Source organism: Lontra canadensis, unplaced genomic scaffold (assembly GCF_010015895.1).
Source record: "Lontra canadensis isolate GAN:19392208 unplaced genomic scaffold, GSC_riverotter_1.0 scaffold16, whole genome shotgun sequence".
Lineage (NCBI taxonomy): Eukaryota > Metazoa > Chordata > Mammalia > Carnivora > Mustelidae > Lontra > Lontra canadensis.
In genome coordinates, this window is record NW_022631010.1 from 5,798,691 (window position 1) to 5,815,898 (window position 17,208).

General features: G+C 51.4%; 1 protein-coding gene across 2 annotated transcripts in view; it reads left to right on the forward strand.

The window, feature by feature from the left end:
* The window catches only part of STK35 (serine/threonine kinase 35), a 38,319-nt gene that overhangs the window by 14,794 nt on the left and 6,317 nt on the right, over positions 1-17,208 (forward strand). The gene's annotated exons all lie outside the window — the stretch shown is intronic.

Consider the following 17,208-nt stretch of genomic DNA (forward strand, 5'->3'; position numbering starts at 1 on the left):
CTAGGCTCTGGGGTAACAGCGGTGAGCAAATTTAAGAAAACAGCCCCATCCCCATGAATTCTGCAGCTTTGTTGAATTAGCCGGGGAGAGAAACATTGATCCATAATCGCCGCAGGTGTTTTATGACAAAGGAGAAATGGTAGGACAGGAAATGGGCCTTGGGGTGGGGGGGGGGTTGGTGCCCAGAGGCAGGTGTAGGGAATTGGGGGTGGGGCAGGGAGGATTCCAGGGAAAAGGACACTAACCTCTGCCAAGGACCTGAAGCCAGAGGGAGCCTCGCACACCTGAGCACCTCCACGGGCTTGGGGTGGGGTAGTGAAGAAAGCAGACTCGGAGGAATGGGCGACCTGCCCAGGGGAATAGGCAGAGCTGAGGTGGAAAGTCCGTAAGTGTGTGCAGGAAGGGCCGTGGTTGTTGAGTTGGACCAGAGGCTGAGGTGAGCAAGGGCAGTAAGATCAGAAGTAAGGTGATACAGGGGATTTGACCTTGGTGGGCATTTGGGAGCCATGAGCGGACCAGGGCAGAACGGTGCAGTGTTGAGGTCCTCAGGACAGGTGAGTTGGGTTGAACCAGAGCCTGGGAGACCAGTTGGACCAATGATTTTATTCCCACTGCTAGCACAAGGACATGTTCTTGAACCTGAAATTGAGCAGCACTGAGGATGGAGGAGTGCCTGGATCATCATCAGGGCAGGCCGTTGGCAAGACAGCTGGCTGGACGTGGAAGCAGAAGAAAGTAATACACTGGGGGAGATTGATGGCAGCAGACGCAAAGGCAGGCCGGGGTATTGGTCCCTGACTTGTTTTCAAATAACGCAGCCTCGCTTTGTGGGGAGGGAGGAGAATGTTGACTCCCGGTAGCAATCTGTTCGACTTCACCACCCTGCAAGGGGTTAAGTCTTTTATCCACCGTCCTTCTAAAGTAGGTGCAGGTGTATCTTACTCATGACCCTCCTTGTTTTCTTAATCTGGCAAGCTGGAAATAAGCGACTCAGATTTGCTGAAGCCTTGAGATGAGGGCTGGTGCTAATCCCAGGGGTCACCCTGCACACGCAGCCGCCGTCTGTCACCTGGGTGGGTTCTTAGTCCCTTCCTTGCCGTCTACCACCCCCAGGGTGCCGTGGTGAGTGCTTGCTGAGGGGAGCCTGCTTACAGCCGCAGTGTTCTCAGTCCCTAGGTTTACTTCTTCTTCCCACAAACCTCGAGCTCTTCAGTGGGACAACAGGCCAGGTCGTCCTGCTGCCCACTGGGTAAGCGTGTTCTCCAGAGCTCGGTTTGGGGCTGTGCTGCGTTAGAGCCCAGAGGGTTGGCTAGACCACATTCTAGTCGGATTTCATGCCACCGCTTCTCATTCCCAACTCATCCCTTCTGCTTTTAAAAAACCTCTTACAGGGACACCTGGGTGGCACAGTCGGTTAAGCGCCTGACTCTTGGTTTCGGTTCAGGTTGTGATCTCTGGGTCATGAGGTTGGGGCCCTGCTCAGCGTGGAGTCTCCTTGAGATTCTCTCCCTCTGTACCTTCCTTCCCCCGACTCCCACCCCACAACGTGTGCACGCACGTTCTCTCTCTCAAATAAATCTTTAAAAAAAAAAATAAAAAAACCAGCAAACACCTATTGGAGTTCAAGTTTGTCCTGGGGTAGGATGGAAGTTGTCATTGGAAGAGAGATTTGAATTTGGGTTAGGATTGTGGGGCTATCACAGCTCCTGGAGATCATGCCACTGTTGGGATTTGTGCGGCTTTGCAGGGCAAAGTTCTAGCTCCAAGAAGGGTGATTCCTTCACTTAGGAGAAATAGGTGACCTTGACATAAGAGAAGATGAGGCACATAATTCTACTGAGTGTCCCAGGCTCTGACCACTAGTGATGACAACAGTTCTTGGTCAGCTGGTGCCTATTTGATCGTAGCCTAGCCTCGCCTGTCCCAGTGGGGCACTTAGACTTTGTGAGCCTGGGTCCAGGTCCCTATAACCAGGAGCTGCCCCTTACTTGTGCCAAAAGCTTCAAATAGTTTGCAGTGTCAATGAGTTGTGTCTGGCTGTTCACAGAATCAGAGGCTTGAGTTGGAAAGAGCTCTTATCCAGACTGCCCCTGCTCCCCACTTCAGTTTTATAGATAGAGAAGCGAATTTCATGTATGTTCGTTGTTCATTGACTGACTATTTGCCAGGGATAGTTTTAGTCACAGAAGATATTTTAGTGGATAAAATAGAAATTCTTGCAAGTGTGGCTCTTACATTATGCTGGAGAGATAGACAATAAACATAAGTAATAAATGTTTGAAAATGCTGAGTGCTCTGGGCGGCCTTAGAGCAGAACAAGGGAGATCAGAATGCTGGGAGGTGGAGGGTGGAGGTGTACTTTTAAAGGGAAGAGATCAGGGTGGGTCTCTTGAGACTGAGACATTTGAGTAAAGGCTAGGAGTTGAGAGAGTGAGTCATGAGGATTTCTGGAAAAAGAGCATCCCAGACACACGGGATGACCAGTATAAAGGCTTGAAAGCTGGGTAGAAAGCTGGGAAGGGAGTATAGTAAGAAAAGCAAGAAAGGTAACTAGGGTCAATTAGAGTGGGCCTGTAGGCCATGGTAAGTATCTGGGGTTTGGGCCTGAGTAAGATGGAAAGTCCTGAATACATGTTCATTCAGCTGTGGGATAACTAAGCTTTTGAAAGCATTATCGTGGCTGCTGTGATAGAAGTAAACTTTTGGGGAACAAGCCAGGGGATATGATGGGAGGCTTCTGTAGCAATCCAAGTGAGAGAATGGTGGCTTTGAGCAATGGAGCCCAGGAAGTGATACTAGATTGCGGGTGAACATTGAAGTCAGCCAACCATTTCTTGCTGGATTGAATGTAAGGTATGACAGAAAGGAATCAAAGAAGACTTGGAGGTTTGGCCTTGGAAGCCTTTGGAAGGGTAGAGTTGCCACCAAGTGAGATGGGAAGGACATGGAGAGGAACAGGTTGGACTGGAGAACATCGGGCTTTGCTGCCATGTGTAAGTTTGCAATGCCTGTTTAAAATCCAAGTACAGAGGTGGAGTGTTTAGTGGGATGAGTCTGGAGTTCAGGGGAGAGATCTGGTCTAGAGATAGAAATTTAGAAATGGCCAAGTTACCCAGAGTGGGTATAGAGATTTCAGAGAACGACTGAGCTCTGGGCCATCCCCCAGGGAGGTTGGGGAAAAGGAAAGGAGTCAAGTCAGCAAGATAGGAGACCTGGGCTGTGGTGTCCTGGAAGCAGGTGAAGACAGGAGGAGGAGGAATTGGCGATGTGCTGGTGGATTGAGGGACATAGGGACTGAGGATTGACCTTTGGCTTTAGTGATTGGGAAGTCATTGGCACTTACGAGCAATTTTGGTGGCAGGTAATGAGGGAGAGAGAGTCCCTCAAACCACAGCAGGTTTGAGAGGGAATGAAAAGAGGAATATTGGAGACAGAATTGACTGGAGACTCTCCACTTTTTTTGTTTAAAAGTCCAGTTGTACTTGGAAAATTGAGGACTCTAAAAAGCTTTTGTTTTGGGTTATATCTATGGATACTGGTAGTAGTAAAAATTAAAACTGAGAAATGTTTTAAGTGTTCTTTTCAAAAGAGTAATCAGTTATATGTTAATGTATAAGTATCAAAATTTATGAAAAATATTTCAAACAAAAATTTAGCGAATAGAAGAGAGGCATTGTTTTATATTAACAAATCTTTTTATTATCTGCCTTAATAACTGGGTTCTCACGTTTGCTTGTGATTTTAACCTGGTACCATGTCAGTCAGCATGTAACCTCTAGAAAACAGAGGATGTGAAAAAGCCAAACCCAGCTTGGTGTTACTGTGAACAGGGTTGGCTTCGTGGAGTTCTGCACTCTGGACCACACTTTTGGGAACTGGTGGTATAAAGAAATCTTCTGGAGGAATTTTCTGTGAAGGGGAGTGGCTGAGAAGTAGGGGGCAGCTGGAGACCTAGAAGGAATTATTTGAAGTCCCAAATGAAGGGACAGAACGTGTGTGTCCTTATTCCTTGTAAGCTTTCCCATTAGGCCTCCTGTTGGGACTTAGGCTCCAGCTGCATATAGGAGACACTTGTCCCCAGCACGTTGTGGTGAAGAACAGTGTCACTAGTCTGGTCTTGTAGATTTCAGAGTAGTGTTCAAATCAGCGCTCACCTGTTTTAGGTTTTTGCAACAGTGAATAGATGGCTTTGGGCAGGAAACATGGGATTCCTTTGAAAGGAGTATTGCCTAGTGGACTGTTAAGGACTGAGTGGTTCCATTTTTTGTGGCTTACTAGCCACGTGACCTCAGGCATGTTATATTACCTCTTGATTTTATCATCCATTAAATGGGGGTAGATCATATTTATCTTAATGAGGTTGTTGGAATCACAGGTTGTGAAAGTGCCCTATATAACCTCCCGAATGAAATGCTAAATTTTAGATACACACTTTGGCTTGAGGTGAAAGTATTATCTTCATCTCTGAAGACAGTGGTCTTCAGTAGCCTTGCTTCAGAGGATTACCAAGTAGCCCCTTTTTTTTAAACAACAACAAAGCTGGACTCCAGGCAACTCTGGCCAATTGCTTGTTCCGGAAAGCTTATCTATTTTTAAAGATTACTCAATAGTGGATTCTATCTCTCCCTTATTTGTCATTTTTTAAAGATGTTTAATAATTCCTAATGTTTCCTCCCAGCGAGCCGACCTTACCCAAAGTGCGTAAGCTAAACTGCTGTTCTAGGTGCCACCACCCGCCTCCGTTACCCGGGGTGGGGGGGGTGCTGTGAGATGAGGGAGTCTCCATTCATGGTCAAGTTTGCGGTCTCCGATGAGCCTCGGTTACTAGGGCCTTTGGTAGTCAGGGCCCTTGAATGACATTTATCTGGAGCTGGCAGCTTGGGCTGCCAGGAAATCAGATGTTGGTGTGGCCTGAAGAATCGTAGAAAATATTCTTTGTTCCATATGTGATCTTGGTAGCTACCTAACATCAGAGGAAAAAAAAAAATCCAGCCTAATTTATTGTTGAAGTAATAAAGGATGTATTTATTCTTGGTGTGAGGTCCAAAGATGTGGCTCTGGGCTCCATGCTGCGGGCCTGAGTTGACCCCTTGACCTGGGCTTCAGATTCTTCACTTTTTACAAGATTGGAGGTGGAGGTCCCCAGGCTGCTTGTTGGACCCCTGATGGTCTTCTGGGGGTTCACAGGCTTCAACTTATCTAACTGACAACAGCACGTTGGCTCACAGTGAAGCTGTAAAAACCAATTCAGATGAATTCTTTACTTTTGGCAAAATTATACCCCAATTGTGTCACGTTATAGGTGTTGAGTTAAAAGTGATACTGAAAACTAAAAAATGGAAAAGAAATTCTCTAAAAAAAAAATCTTATTTTTTTAAAAAGATTTTTATTTAGCAAGAGGGAGCACAAGCAGAAGGAGTAGGAGAGGGAAAAGCAGGCTCCTTGCCAAGCAGGGAGCCCGATGCGGGGCTTGATTCCAAGACCCTGGCATCACGACTGAGCCGAAGGCAGATGCTTAACGACTGAGCTACCCAGGCACCCCTGTGTGGTTCATTTTAAATAGCAAAGTTTTCAAAATAGTCCTGGGAGGGTAAATGAGAACCGGGTTTTCGGTGAGCAGGTGGGAACCTGGGATAAATAGGTAGGTATTCAGGACCTGTCTTAGTTGAGTGTGACTTCCTTGTCCAGCTTGAGGACAGATGTGAGCAAATCCAGGAGCACCTAAGACCTGCCCTTCACTCAGGACCTTGTGGGAGGTGGCAGCACAAAACCCGAGGGCGAGAGATCCCCACCTGGAGCCTCTCCTGGGGTGTGTGCAGAGCAGAGGGGTTAGGTTTTCAAGGAGAGCAACAGTGCAGAAGATGTTGATAATCACTGGTCATCCCTGGGTCCAAGTACTTTTTGACCCTTATTTCAACTTCCTGAAGGTCACAGCTGATAAGGAGCCAAGTCTAGATTTGAACCCAGGTTTGAGTCCCTGGTGTGCCCTGACATGGGGTAATGTCTCAGTGAAACACCTATAGAAATCACACATCTTTTTAATGGAATTCAATGAACAGTTGTGCCGAGTGGAGTCTGAGATGCATAACATGGGCACGAGGGCTTGGCCATTAGTAGCCTTCTGGTTGGGAGGGAGTCTCTTACTCCGAAAAGGTGTGCTGTGCTGCTCATCAGGTAGGTAGCTGCTGGGAGGGATGAGCAAGGACATTTCCATGAAGCCGTAGCCGCCAAAGGAACCACAGTTGGTTTGGTTCCTACACCCCAGAGGCTCATCCCACTTAGTCTCTGGTACAGCCTTGAACTTTCCAAAGAGGACAGAAGGCGGGAAATGCCATCCTCGCCCTGAGGTGGGCGATTAGATCCGTACAGAATAGGGGTTTCATTTAAAGTTGAGAGATCGTTGGGAGGGGTATGTATTTAGCCGGTAAGGATAAGTCCTTGGATCCAAGCAGATCTGCTGTCTCTGAGCTCGTTTGGAGCCCCTGTCTACACAGTGGACGTCTCAGCCTGGGCTTCCTTGGCTCGTGCACTGCACAGGATTAAGAGCGGAGGGTTGTGCTTGAGGATCCCGAAGGCTTGCTTCTCTTCTCGCTGGGAAATTAAAACTCTGCCTTCACTCTGAGGACCTGGTGGCCTGAGGTGCCGGCATCCAGGGAGACCGTGGGGACTGGTCTGTCTCCTTGTGGTTGCTCAGGGCTCCCCCAGGTCAAGAAGGCTGGTGTTTGTAAGGCCAGGCAGCTCCCTGGGGCCTGGCTTCTGCCCTTGCCATCCCCTGACAGCTCCAGTTGTACCCATGAGAGGAAGCTGAGCTGTCGGTTATGTAATGGGGCTGGTGGCCTCCAGGGAGAGTCTGTCCCTTGAAGCTCTGCAGGACATCAGAGCATCTGCAAGGGGACAGGCCTGCCCCAGGGCTGTTGTTGCTCACATTCTCCTCCTCCCCAGCATCCCTGGCTCCTCCTGGCCCAGACGGTGACCTTTTGGGCAAAGCAAAATCCCTTTTGTAATCGTCCAGCTATAAGCAAGGCTGCCTGATGATTGGGGTCCTTCCAAGTCCCATTTCCTCCTCCCCCAGGACACGGACACTCCTACCAATGATAACTCCTGGGTATCAAAACCTGCATGCAGATTCCCCTTGGGTCACCCTGATACAGCCTCACACGGGCAGGTGAGGCTAGGCTGGGATAGTGAGACACCCACATAACCAGGGGCCAGGCCCTGATAGGCAGAAGCCACAGGGCAGCAGAAGTCAAAATTATGCAAAGGTTGGAAGGTGGGAGGCTAGAAGCCCGCTCCACACGATGGCCGTCGAGAAAGCACAGGCAGGAGGGAGTGCTGACAGCGGTCTGTGGCACCAGGCCAGGGAAAGGGCTCTGGTGTGACCCAAAGGCAGCCTGCTGTCTCTGTTCCCCCTGCCAGGGATCCTGACAGAAGCCCCTTCCCAGTGAACATGGCTGGAACCTCTTGAGACTTGAGGACCCAAAGCAGAATAGCAGTAGCGGCCAGGTTTCTCCCCAACAAGTCTCCCAGTTCATTTATGAAGTGTGGACTAATAAAGCAGGGGGTCTGTCATTGGTGCCCATCACTGATGTGGCTGCCCACAACCCTGTGTTCAAAGATGCTGGGGCCAAGTCGCATTTATTTGGTGAGCAAGAGCCCTCCTGGTAGATGGCAGGCACTGGCTCAGGGATGGTATTGACAGTGGAGACCCCCAGTGCTGTCCTCTAGGAGTTCACTGTGTAGCAATGGAGAGATGACAGTAGCTGCGGCTCAGGAGAGATCCAGGAAGCCTGGAGGGAGTGGATGGAAAGTTTCCTGGAGGAGGTGGCACCTTGGGCTGGTTCTTGAAGGTCACTTTAGAGGTACCTTGTAAACCAGGTCATAAGCAAGCAGGTCACAGCTCAGGGCTCTCCAGAAACTGACCTTTCGCGACCTGAGGCTTTGTTGGGTACAAGACCCAGCTGGCCAGGGGAGAGTGTACTGTTCTAGTTCTGAAATCCGAACCAGAGATGCCTCCTAGACCCAAGGCGTGGGGAGAAAGCCCACAGTCTTGATAAACAAGGGCAGCGGCATACAAGCTCCCAGCCCCTGGTGAGTCCTCTGTGGTATTACAGAACCCGAGGAAATGGAGACCTCCTCCAGCGTCTCTTGGATTCAGAAGCTTGGCAGGCCTTAAAACTGCCAGCCAAGTTTAAAATAAATCAATACCATAAAATACTGCAATGAATTTCCCAACTTTAAAGGAATTTCACTTTCAGTTAGAGGTGCCAAGGGAAAGCTATAACTCAGTCTGCATCATACGCAGGTCAGATTTCTGTGTTTTGTTTCTTTGTAAAAGAAAATGCTATCTAGGGCCTTGGGGGGCAGCATTAGAGCCACCCAGGCACACCACAGGGCATAGGGAGGAAGGTGAAAATGCTTCTGTTTTTCCAGGATGCAAAAAGGAGCTGGATATGGGGCCCCGGGCAATAAACTCATGAAGGGGAACCTTGGCTCTTTGTCATTCCAAGGCCTGGCTCCACGGCTATGATGGAAGGCCGGTCGGCTTTGGTGTATGGTGTTGGATTTTAGTATTAGCCCGTTCCAATGGGAAAGTCACAGATAGGGTGTGAGCCAGGTGACTCACTCTGCATTTACTTCTGTCCATTTGGAAAAAGGAAACCTTTCCTTGTCATGGACAGCACCCTTTTGTTTTTTGCCTTTCTGCTTTTTTCAGACATGTCTAAGACATGTCCTTCTTTCCAGAAGGCTCTGGTCTGAGGCATGTCTGAGGCATGGGCTGTGGAAGTACAGTGCAGTCAGATCTTGGCAGAGGGCATGGGCCTTACTGGCCCAGCCCAGCCTTGTCCAGACATAAGGAGAACTGGAAGTCACAAGTAAAGACTCATTTGTTGTTAGTAACCAGATTGCATACTTGGATTTGATGAATGTTTGGAAGGAACCGTTGGTTTGCATGGGGCAGCAGAAATGAGTGTGAGTATACCACACCCCAGACAACACAGTGACTCTTACCTTCTAGAAAAAACTATTTGGGAGTTTAAGTCAGTTGCCTAAACTGAAATCCAGATGTCACCGCCGATGTGATCCAGAGCTTCTCCCTCCCCTGCCCTGAGAGCACCAAGCAGGTGTAGGACCAAGAGCCCTTGGAGAGCCTATCCCTCCGGCCTGGTGTCTGGGAGCTGTGGGACAGCTGTACTGGAACTCTGGTTTCCCACCTGCTCATAAGAGTATCACTGAGTTGGGCATGAATTCGCGGTGCCATAGGCAGACTTAGATGTGAGCATTCAGGATCTACAGCCTGATGACGTGGCCTGGGCCAAGTTTAACCAGAGTTCAAAAGATGGCTTCCTCTCTGTCGGTGGGAGGGACGGAGGATATCACGAGTAAGATGTTTCCTACTTGGCAGATCATGATTCTACCCTGCAACCTTGAAGATGTTGACAAGGTACCACCACGCTCCTCCCTGCCCCTCACTAGCTCACCAGCACACACCGTGTCCATGACAAACCTTCTCCGAGTGTAGTCCCCAGACAGGCAGCGTCACCTGGGAACTTCTCAGAACGCATATTTCTGGTCCACTTTATGTAAGAGCTAGGAAAAGGAGGGGTCGCCTGGGTGGCTCAGTGGGTTAAGCCTCTGCCTTCGGCTCAGGTCATGATCCCAGGGTCCTGGGATCGAGCCCCGCATCAGGCTCTCTGCTTGGCAGGGAGCCTGCTTCCCTTTCTCTCTGCCTGCCTCTCTGCCTATTTGTGATCTCTGTCTAATCAAATAAATAAATACAATCTTAAAAAAAAAAAAAAAGCTAGGAAGAAGGGCCTCAAGTCCTGATCCTATCACTGCCTTCCAAATTACCTAGCACTGGGCAAGTCACTTCTCTGTGGGTTGTGGTTTCCTTGTCTAGAAAGCCAGGGCACCTAAAGGACCACTCTCAGCCCCTCTCTGCCTGCTCCCCCATCCCAGTCGTGTTCGTGGGTTGCACCACGGATGAGTTTCTAGGAGTTGGGACTCCTGATTCTTGCTTGGTTTCTCCCTCGGTGCCTGTGTCCTTAGGATGAGGTGAGTCCTGCAGCAGCCCCCTGCTCCTGGGAAGAGAAAGAAAATAATTAAATTTCTCCATGGGCTTCCCTGGCCCTGAGAGACTAGACTTCTGAGCCATAATAACAATGAGCATCTTGGGATGATCTCCAGCAGAGGACCCTCAGGGGAATACGGGCCCTGTGGGGTCTGTGTGGTAGGACGGGAGATCACCCTTCAAGAAAGAGGAACTTGAGAGGCAGCCGGGCATAGGGGATGGGGAAGCAACAAGATGCACAGGTCTGGCTTAGGTCTCTAAGTGGAGTCTCAGACATGGCTTTGAATCCTGCCTAGAAATCTTCACTTGTTCATTCCCCCGACATGCCGTAAGCACATGTTCTGTGCCCAGCTTGGGCCATGGAGACGGAGGTAATCCCTGACCTCGGTACAGTTAAACCAGGCATCTCTCTGAGCCTTCGAGTCCTCATTTATAAAGCAGGTTGCTGATGACATTTACGCCATAGGATTTTCCTGTGGATTCAGTGGTAAATGGGTGTAAAGCCAGCGTGGGGATGCTAGATGTGCATCCTAGGGTTCTACCGTCTTTTCATACTTTTCATACTAGTTCTTGGCCACCTGGTGACAGAGCTCGAAGTAGTCTCCGAATGCTTCCCACCCACCCCATCAAGAAAGAAAACACCCCAGAGGGACCCATTCATGTTTTTGGTAGCTTAGGTATGGTGCAGGCACTGGTACATACTTATAGTACATCGGGGACAGCTCAGACCTGGTCCCCACCCTCTGGGCCCTTAAACCTCAGTTGGAGAGAGCGGTCCGAAGGGAAAAACTACAGGTAAATTTCATGCCTGTATGGATAGAGGAAATAGCAGACCCTCCCCATGGCCGGAGGAGAAGTGCCATTGAACCTAAGACCTGAAAACGCAGATGTCTACCAGGCAGTGGAACAGTGAACAGGTAGGGGCAAGGTGGGAGATCCTGGGAGGAGACAAGCCTGATGTGCCCAGTGTTGGGGGTGGTGGTGAGTCAGGGCTCTGCTGCCCCCATTGTTTTTTTGTTTTGTGTTTATGGGAGCACTCTGGCTCTGCTGCTGGGACTGGAGAGGGCAAGCATGGACCCCGGGGGCCCAGCTAGGAAGTCGAATTCCCTGGGTTAGAGCGAGTGATACACGGGATGGGGCAGAGTGAATTTAAGGTGCCTTTGGAGATTGCTGGAGGACTGAAGGTGGCTGGATTGAGGGGGATGAAGGCAGGCGGCTCCACGGATCACTGCACTGGGGGGCAGAGCTCTTTACAAGACTGTGAACACTGCAGAAGAGGGGCTTTGGCAGGAGTGGAAGGTACACAGATGAATTCTGGATGTTTGGCCATCATCCCATCCTCTCTTCTCTAGATGGGCACTTGGTAAGTGATTATCTGGGTCTTCTTGGGGTGCCGCTGGATCCCAAATTTGGGACTAAGCCTAGGATACCTTCATGAGCCCCAAGTACTCTCCTTAGACCCAGGGCTGCCTTCACAGCTTTCATCTGATGGCTGTGCCTTGCTGTGTTTTGTTCTTTCCTTCGTAATCAGCTTCTCATTAGGTGACTGGTGTGTCTGGCTCTTCTTTGTATTTGCACATGCACCCTGCTATAATTATGTCCCCAAAACATAACGTTTCATTTTTTTGTTTTGTTTTGTTTTTTGTATTTACTTTTTTCTGAGCTGAAAACCTGTGCAGTGTCCCGTCACATGGGCAGGCTGGTGGCTCTGCCAGACAGCAGCTTTCTAGCGCCCGCATCTCTCTCCTGTTTTGTTTTTTTTTTCCCCCCATGGTTATATAATACCGGGACCATGATTGCTGGCTATAAAATTGACTTTGAGAGCCGCTTTAATTTGTGAATTGGCAAATAGTTTCTATTTTGGGGTAAGGAAAGGAGAACAGGGAGAGGTGCGGGTAGCTCTGTGGTCATTTGCCTTTGGGCACTTAAAGTGCAAGAGCTGAGGGGCGACCCCACAGCCTGAACTTGACATCAGGCTAGGGGAAGGGGGCTTCAAGGTCAGTCCTTCAGCCATCCTTGGACATCTTGGTTTGAACTACATGTAGGGCGTGGGGTAGAAGTTGGCCCTACCTGTTTGCTGCATCCTGTTCCCTGGAGAGTAGATCTGTGTGATCTACTCATTTACGAGTGTTTACTGTGTGATACTCATTTACGAGTGTTTACTGGGAGCTTGTGCAGTTTGCTGGTGGGTTTACAGTCGCTGTATTTATTTCAGTGTGGAACAGGCCTGGGGCAGCATGAGTCTTTAGCATCCTAAGGCATGAGGGCGGGGGTCTGGGGACTTCCTCTCAGTTTCTGACTTACTGAGCGCACGCCCCATGCGAGACTTCATACTCTCCTGCTCTGTTTCTTATCTCATCCCATCCTCACATGGGTCCTGGGTAGGATGTCCTTCCCACTCTGAAGACCGTAAGTGATGTGCTCCCCTGGCCAAATGGCCAACAAGGGCCAGCTCTACGGCTCTCTGCCATCACCTTCTGAGGACAGGTCCCACGCACACATGTGTAGTAAGTGGCACCGTGTGCGGTGCTCCCAGGAGATTCGTGGAGGGAACGCTGGCTTTTGGTTGAATAAATCAGTAATGGCAACAAGTAGGACCTGTGGCTTAAGATAGCCCTGGAAGAAAGGAGGGCAGGCCAGGCTGCTGTAAGCAAGGGACACAGTGAGAACATTGAGAATTTGTGTCAAGAGCAGATCTTCAGGTTGGCTGACACAGAGGTAAAGGGGGAGAGTGAAAGAGTGCTAAGTTGCCCAGAGCCTTGAATGTCAGCCTAAGGAGGGTGACCTTCACCCTGGGGGAAAAAAAGTGGAGACTAGTGATAGTGGTGCACAAGACGGTTCTTTCTGGCAGATGAGTAGGTCATGGTGAGGAGAGAGCTGTCAGCTCCCTGAGGGAGGGAAGAGATGCGACACCTGACAGGGCTGGCCCTCAGAAGATGCAAGGTGGCACAGGCACCCTCCTGAGCGAGGAGAGACAGGGCAGGGGCTGATACGGCCATTGGGAGCCCTGTGCTTCCACGTTGGTGTCAGTAAGGGACTGGCATCGAAACCTGGGATGTTGATAAATCTAGGTTTACCTTGTAGCTCTCCCACTGCCCAGCTGGATGACTTCGGGCAAGTCTCCTCTAACTTCTCTGGGCCCCCATTTCCTGTCCTCCAAATGATGCTATTCAACACTGGTGTTCGCTGTCCACAGCTGCAAAGACCAAAGGCACAAGAAGTAGGAAGTACCCACTGCCACTCCATGCACACAGCGAGAGCTCGGGGCAGCTCCGTGCGTTGACTCTGTGTGGCCTGTTTGTTTTTTCCAAATTCTTACAGGCTCATTCATTTTCACTAGCAATCTGCAGTGCTCTTCTTTTCCCTAAGAGAGCTCCAGGCCCCTTCGCCATGCACCCCCTCCCATCCCTACGAGTTCCCCTGGCACACTGGGCTCCGGTCTGGTTGCTGTAACCAGAAGTCCATATGGTCCCCTCTTGCCCAGCCAGACCACTCTGGGCATGACCTTGTTTGAGTCTTGCCTTTTCTAACCACAGATTGTCCTGTCACCATGTGGAAGAGCAACCTCTCCCCTTCAGCTGTGACAACACCTTAGGCATGCTCCTGGCAAAGGGCCGGGGAGGAGGGTTCTCCCGGGAGCCCAGCTGCTCCCCGGAGCCCTTTGCTAATCACAGCAGCCACAGCTGAACCTCAGTCTCTTTGGGGACCAGTCAAGGCAGTTGGCAGCTCTCTTTTCGTCCACACACTTAATAAGTGGAGGAAGGGAATTCGTTAGGGTGTCTCTGTAGCCAACTGCCAATTACCAGGGCTCTTTCTACAGATAGAAAGTTCCCCCCTTCATTTGTCTGGAGTGCCAGCCAGTGCCTGTTTACCCGCTCAGGTGCGTCCCAGCTCCCTGGGGCCCCCCAGACATGACTTCCCAAGGCCGGGGATACTGGCTTTTAAATTGGTCTCCATCCTCCAACCCCGGTGGGATGACTTGGGGTGTAGCCCTGTGGCTTGCTGGTCACCAGAGAGCCCTCCCGATCTCAGACTCTTAGGTCCTGCCAGCAGCTCTTCCTTTGTTTTGGTGTTTGTTTTTTAAAGATTTTAGTTTTAAGTAATCCCTCCACCCACCATGAGGCTCGAGTTCACAACCCACAGAACAGGAGTCACACGCTCCACTGACGGAGCCAGCCAGGCGCCCCAGCCATTCTTCCTTTTGTGCATTTGGCCAGCTTTTGAATACCAGCATTTGGGGCAGCTCGTTTTGGGAAATCAGGAGGTTTAAAACAGTACTGGGCCAGCCCACCACGGTGACAACATGAGCACCGCTATAATGTGACCAAGTCTCAGAGTCTGCAAGCTTCCATGGTGACGTGCTGCCACATCTCCTGTGCGGGCGCTCCCTGGCCCGGCCCTGCTCCCCGATGAGCCGGAGATGAGGCTGGCATCTGTTGGCAGCAGCACACGCCATCTTGCCTTTAAGCTCGGTGCGCTCCCCTTGTCACAGGAGCCCAGGGCCCGCCATCCAGCCGGCCTGCCAGCTGTGGCAGCAAGAGAGCATGTGGCCGCATGGTGCTGAGTGGGTCACCGATCTAGCTCTGCTGACTCGGCGGGGAGCCCGTAACCTCTCCATGGCCTCTGTCTGCTTTCAGAGTCTCAGGTTTGCCTTGAAAATCTGTAAGGAGAGGGGACCCCCCCCCCCACTCCCAGCCCATCCCACTGCTAGGTAGGGCTCTGGTGCCATCAGCTGCCTCCTGCTTCCCCCCACCCAGCTTGTCCTACCCAGCTTGTCCTGCTCCGCTGTGCCAGGGGGAACCCCCCTTGTAGTCCTCCCGTGTTGCTTTCTGGTTAGTCTTTGCTTTGTTAGGTAGGAGCCTGCTGAGGTGCTCGTGGTTCTTAGGTTCCTCGTGCCAGGAGTCGGGGCTGTCCCTCCAGAGAAAGGCACACAACTGACACTCCCTGTGATACTTCATATATGCCTTCCGGGCATTTGGAGACCCTGTGTCTCCTTGGGAGTTTGAAGGACCCCAGATGGAGAACCCCTGCCCTGGTCCCAAGCCCCTGTCAGTGGCACAGGAAGAGACGGGGTCCCTAGCAGAGAGCAGGGAGAGCACTAGGTGGGACTGGTAACCGGGGTCCCCAGCACTAGGCTGGGTCCTTCATTTTTCTTCACTTTTACTTCAGTGTCTTTTCAGTAGGTCTCTGCACAGGGGTGAATTCTTCTGGTGGCATCTGTACTCTTCCAGCCTGGGCACCAGTCTGCCTTTCAGAGTTCACGGGGCTGCCCCTTCTGGACATGCAGAAGTGGGCGAAGAGGATGTGGAAGATGGGAGGGGTGGCCTCTGAGACGAGGGTGGGCCCCCAGCTGCTCCACAGCTGTTGTTCAGTTTCTCTGGGGGGGCTGCCCTGCCCCTTTCCCCCACCCCCACCACTGGTTTCCGTGATCCGTGGGCTTCAGGCATGGGGTGCAGAGTCCGCCCCACCTGCAGTGTCACCGGTCAGCTACGAAGTGGTGTTGGGTATCATTGTGTTTTGCAGGGCGTGGGTCCTGGAACAAGGCCGTATGGGTCTTGACAATCTGGAGAAGACCACAGAGTTGAGGCCAGAGCCAAGGCTTCTGGTCTCGAGGCCACTGTTCTCATTTGCCTCTTCCTGTGGCTGGCCTGCCCTGGGGGACACACTGAACCCAGGCTGGCTCCTGCTGGCCACCCCTGGATTTCAGGCTTCCCTCTCCAGATTGAATAGAAAGCCTTATTTTCGTCCCCTTTGAAAGGTGGCAAGAGAAGGAGTGGCAGACAGAGCAGGCGTTGGCCCTAGAGCCTCCTGGCCCTGTAGCTGGTTAGGGAAACCCTTCGTCCTGTGCCTCACTGGGAGTTGGTGGGTAGCCGGCAGGGTGTGGCCAGGTACAAAATGAGTACCAGCCTCCTCCCAGCTTCTCCCTGCTCCTCCCTGCTCCTCCCTGCTCCTCCCTGCCACCTGCTGGAGCCTGGACGAGTGGCCCGGTTTTCTGAGGGGAGGGTGAGCATCTCTCTCTCTACCTGGCCTTGGTGGTGTTCAGTGGGAACTCAACTCTAGGCAGGGATTTTATAACCAGACTTTTGAGTTAAGATCCTGTCATGCTGAATGATTCAGTGAAGTTTGTAAATTAATTCTTCTATTGCCACCTGCTAGCTCCCGGTTCCTGTCAGTCAGCCAGCATTTGACTTGTGGGCTTGGCAACCTGAGAGGCTCGAGAGAAGCACAGACTGTCCAGTCCTCTTGGGGTTAGGGGTGGAGCGAGGGGAGCACATGGCATGGCTCGTGGGGGTCTGCGGTCACTCTGTTCGCTGGGGCCCCGGGACTGGAGCCCCGGGGAGAAGGCACGTGGAGGGGGCCAGGGAGGTTACAGCTGGACCAGCACTTGCTGAGGCCCAAAGCAGAAAGGAGGCTGGTCTGACGCCAAGTCATCTCATCCGGAATTTTTGTGTGGGCCGGCCAGTGAGGTGGTGAGGTTTAGGGTTGGGGTGTGATCGAAAGCTGCCATCACCACGTATTAACTGCTTGCTGTATACCTCAGTGTGCCCAGGACAGAAAATGTCACTGGACGTCACACTCTGCATGGCGGACCTGGCCACCTTGTCAGCTGAAAAAGCTGAGGATCGGGAACCTCGATTAGTAACAGGGAGAGCTGGGATATCTCTGTAACCCTATGCTCTGTGGGTGACGTTCTCCCCACGTTCAGGACCTGCTCCCTAAATTTCTGCCTTTCTTTGGCCTCCTCAGGGCTCAGAGCCAGTCGCAAAGGATTCCAGAGCATCGTGGCAGCTGTAGAACCCCTGTTGGAGGTGCTTTGCCCAGACTCCTGTTCCCTTTTACCTTCTGTAGACCCAAGGACGGACAGCATGTTCACCCCATCCAGCACGTCCACCCCCAGGTCTTTTAACCCTGACCCCCATGAGCCATGCTGTGGGCCGCTTGTGGCACGGTGGTCCCTAGCTTTGCCCCTCTGTGAGCCACGCTGTGGCCGGGAGAGCCTTCGATAAAGGGAATATCAGAAAGCTTGGCTCACTGGCCTCTGTCCCTCTGACAGATGGGAATGAACAGTAGTGCCGGGGCCGTTGAACCCCCAGGCCTGGCAGGTCATTGTCTCAGTATGAAAAGCTGCTTTGGTGTAT